Source organism: Montipora foliosa, chromosome 1, assembly GCF_036669935.1.
Source record: "Montipora foliosa isolate CH-2021 chromosome 1, ASM3666993v2, whole genome shotgun sequence".
NCBI classification, from domain to species: Eukaryota; Metazoa; Cnidaria; class Anthozoa; order Scleractinia; family Acroporidae; genus Montipora; species Montipora foliosa.
The window spans coordinates 45,215,856-45,220,855 of record NC_090869.1 but is presented as its reverse complement, the minus strand read 5'-3'; positions in this window follow the sequence as shown (position 1 = coordinate 45,220,855).

Here is a 5,000-nt window from a genome sequence, read left to right as displayed (position 1 = left end):
AACTGGCGATTCGTACGCATCAACGAAGCGTTCGAGAACTTCAAAAAGAGCAAAATGTACGGTCGAACTTCCCTTGTTTGTCTATGCGAATCTTTGTAGAGAGTCGATGGTTGGAGGACTCTTACGACGAACTGCTTTGGACGTTCGTCTGCGACATTTTGCTCTTTTTGAAGTTCTCGAACGTTTCGTTGATGAGTACGAATCGCAAGTTGTAAGCGCTCGTCGTGACCATAAACTGGGCTTCCTGGTACAGGGGAAAAGGCGGAGAGGCATGGTGGGAGCCGCGGCATGTGCAATACCATCGTCCTCGGGGATCTAGGATCGAGACGGTGCACGTGAGTGTGACGGAAGTGGACGGACGTCTCGTCGATAAAACGACCACCATCTGTCTACATTTTCGCCGTTGTCATCATGGGCTGTAACGTCGTAATCAGCGATCCATCACGGGAGTTCCCTAACAACACCGCGAGTCTCTTCAAGATGAGCTTACCCGAGGTCACTCGATTCGACGGAGAGTGGGAGGTTGGTCTGGTGTCCATCTCCATGCCCGACGTGGGGTCGGATCCGAGTATGGTGATGGACAGTACAGATGACTATTTCATAACAACAAAGTTTCGTCTAAGGGACTCTACAACCAACACGCCCTCACCGCACACGAGTTCTGTCTAGGCCTCTGCTCCGGTGTCGGATTCATGAAAGCCCTCATTGACAAAGTGGACTGGTAGATAACGAATACATTGGCCTAAGACGCTACTGATGGGGACAGCATCGAGGAGGCAAAACGACCGACCTTCCAGTGGGTAGGACAGGATGCTATTCTGGAGAGAAAAAAACTGGCTGATGTCAGGTGGACGGCGGCAATGTACAATTTGTCATCCAGTACTTACTGTCGTACTGTATGGGTTGGCTTTCAAAAAGTGTGGATGGAAAAGTGAGTCTGGGTCCTAACGTCAGGTATTCGTTTCCCGACAAGACCACTGGGACAGCGACTCACCCTACTACCGAACTGGATAATGGACGTCTCTGGATCCTTTACCCTAGAGTGGGTCTGTATCTTAGCCAGGCTGTGGAATGGAGGTTTACGAATCTGAATACGGCCTTTGGTTTGTTGGTTCTCCACTCTGCACCGAGAGGTTTTCTCCGGGTACTCCGGTTTCCCCTCTCCTCAAAAAAGCCAACATTTGACATGAGTTGTGTTAATTGTTAATTTCGATTTACAGTGTCCCCAATTAGTGCTTCAGCGCTAGAACGACTAGACACAAAGAAAGTTCCTTTCCTTTTTTTCTCTTTAGTACTCCAACGTCGTGAACATTATTGGTGTACTCGGTGGATAGTAACATTATGGGTGATTCGTCCCATCCACTGGTACGAGAAGTGCATTATAGACGAGACGGTTCGGGTGTGATCTTCTTTGAACCGGTGTACATTCAATGGATGCCCATGCAACATCCTTATTTGGACGTGATCGAAGTCAGTCTAGGCCAGAGCAACGGGAACCTGGTCTCTTTTGGAGACTCTGGTATAAAAAGCAGGAACACCCTCCAGAGTAAAAAAGGAGACACATCATGCGAGGGGTCTGGAGTCACAGAGGAATTGATCAAGATTGCATCGCATGTGTTGTTGAATTCCTTGCAATCGGGATTCCACGCAGCCGCCAGTGGCAAATCGTTATACATGGCAGAACAGGTCATAGGACAATCTTTGAAACGGGGTTTGAAACGAAGAGCTGGAAACGAGACCAATGCACTGAAAAAAGTCACGGCAGTGTTCTACGGTAACAACAAAGTCAAGATGATCATTTACCCACATTTGGCTGCCATGTGAACAGGACGTCTGCTGGCGCCTAATGTGGAAATCATCCTGGAACTGTTTTGCAACAAGCCCATGTTTTTTCTATTTGGCACCAAGACCTGTGGTACAGGGGTCAAGCACCAGGTCACACTGGGTCGAGACGACATTAAGGCGACGTTTCATCTCCGTCGTTTGAATCTGAATTCGAGTGTCTACAATGATTTGAAGATCAAGATGGATGTGAGAAATCAGTGGGCCAACTACCCGGTCGTCTGAAGTGAAATCCGAACCTTCTCGTTCGATAGACGTACGACCACATGGATGGAGGATAACGTGTTCCTGAACCGTTTAGGTGTCGGTCTGCTGGACAGTAAAGCGTTTAATGGCGATCTGGAGTATTACCCGTACGCCTTCCAAGATTTTGGGGTCACGAGTATCCGTCAGATCATAGGCGGTGAGGAATACCCGTACTGGACTTTGGAATTGAATGGAACAGACATACGGAAAGACTTATTGGGATATAATCGTCTCCTGGAGACCAGTGGTTCGCTGATTCGTCATCGCCCGCACATGGTGCAGGCAGAGGAATGGGGTTACGGACGTAAGTGTACGTTGTTTGCCTTTAACAACGTGCCCAATGGAGATGCCGATTCTCCGTTTCATCGAAATCCCAAGCAAAAAGGCAAAGTCCGTTTGGAGATCAAGTGTAATGCTGCACCTAGCAAGAACATCACCGTACTAGTGTGGGGGAAATTCGAAGACACCTTCCAGGTGGATGGCAATGGTGCCATTCTATATAAGAAATACGAGTGAGCTGGGAGTGAAAAACAAAATGGAATTCGTGCCTTTGAGTGACGTGGCCTTGCGTGATTTAGCCTTGGACGATCCGATCCTGAAAAGCGTCTTTTACGGCGTCCATCCTTCTGATGGTTTGCCTTCTCGTCCCACTCGTATGACGCGAGCGGCCTAGATTGTCAACGCAGACACACGAGGGGAACCAGGTCAGCATTGGTTAGGAATGAGGAAAGAGAATGGAACGTGTCAGGTCATGGACAGTTATGGACTACCTCTCACGACATACAACGCATTGGACCTGGAGACGTGGTTACAACAGTGGCGACTTGTACAGTTAAATGAACAGGTCCTGCAAGCCTTTGCAAGTTTTTGAAAGAACGGGTACAAGGACGAACGATGACCGATTTTGGAAAGGGATTCTCTCCGGTCGATTTCGTGGGGAACGACGGAAATGAGTACCCCAACCAGTGCTGGATCACCGTTTGATCAGTTTCAATTCGAACGCAATCCATCAGAATATCAATGGAAGTTGGCCAGGTACAGTGCGCAACATCGACGTAGCAAACCCCGTTTGGAGATCAAGTGTAATGCTGCACCTAGCAAGAACATCACCGTACTGGTGTGGGGGAAATTCGAAGACACCTTCCAAGTGGATGGCAATGGTGCCATTCTATATAAGAAATACGAGTGAGCTGGGAGTGAAAAACAAATGGAATTCGTGCCTTTGAGTGACGTGGCCTTGCGTGATTTAGCCTTGGACGATCCGATCTTGAAAAGCGTCTTTTACGGCGTCCATCCTTCTGATGGTTTGCCTTCTCGTCCCACTCGTATGACGTGAGCGGCCTAGATTGTCAATGCAGACACACGAGGGGAACCAGGTCAGCATTGGTTAGGAATGAGGAAAGAGAATGGAACGTGTCAAGTCATGGACAGTTATGGACTACCTCTCACGACATACAACGCATTGGACCTGGAGACGTGGTTACAACAGTGGCGACTTGTACAAATAAATGAACAGGTCCTGCAAGCCTTTGCAAGTTTTTGAAAGAACGGGTACAAGGACGAACGATGACCGATTTTGGAAAGGGATTCTCTCCGGTCGATTTCGCGGGGAACAACGGAAATGATCTGGATCTGGATCTGGATCTGATCTGGATCCAGTGCTGGATCACCGTTTGATCAGTTTCAATTCGAACGCAATCTATCAGAATATCAATGGAAGTTGGCCAGGTACAGTGCGAAACATCGACGTAGACGACTTCGAGAACGTGCCTTGGAATTGAGTGAACATTTGAGCATGGGTGACTAGATTCCTACGGGGTGCAGGAATCATCATCTCCGGTTGGCATACACAGGAAACTTTTCGAGATTCCCATTTGGGAATTAAATGGGAAATTTAGCCTCTCATGGAAAAAAGTTGGGACAAGAAACTACTTTTGGGGGGAAATTTGGGGTTTTTATTGGGAAAGAACGTCTACTTTCCTTTTACATCCCAATATTGGGAATATGCTGTGAACGTTTTCCCAAGTTATACCCAAAGCTGGGAACCATATGGGAAAAGTTCCCAATTTATTCCCAATATTGTGAATTATGGGGGAACATTTCCCCAAGTTATTCCCAGAATTGTGATTAATATGGGAACATTTATCCAAGTTATTCCCAGAATTGTGAATAATATGGACACATTTCCCAAGTTATTCCCAACATTGTGAATGATATAGAAACCTTCACCCAAGTTATTTCCAGAATTGTGATTAGTATGGGAACATTTATCCAAGTTATTCCCCGAATTGTGAATAATATAGACACATTTCCCAAGTTATTCCCAGTATTGTGAATGATATAGGAACCACTTTACCCAAGTTATTCCCAGAATTGTGAATAATATGGACACATTTCCCCAAATTACTCCCAAAATTGTAAATAATAAGCGATTATTTCCCCAATTTAATTCCTAATAGTGTAACACGGATAATTGAAAATAAAAGCCTTTATTATGATGATTCTATAGATTATAGAAATATCCTCCACGTTTGACCGGCCTTGTTCCAAAAGGAACATGAAGCTTCAATGTTAAGAATTACACCCTCCATGTCAGCAATTTATCCACTTAATGAATACCAGTATCTTTCCCACTTTGTTTGAGGGTTAATTGGAGGACTTCGCTCGGCATCGTGTTCATTTTTCTTCAATGCTTCCTGCGCCATCTTGTATAACGAGTAAGAGACCAGACTGGAACTAGTGAGCCGTTTTCATTTTGGCCAGCAGTCTCCACGGCAAGCTCTTACCGATTTTGGCGGTAATCGGCGGCTTTATTAACGTTTGTATCAACGCTCACAAATATTTGTGGTGATTTCTTGTTTGTTTTACTCTTTAAATGCTGATTCAATGCAGGGGAATGCTTACAAGAACTC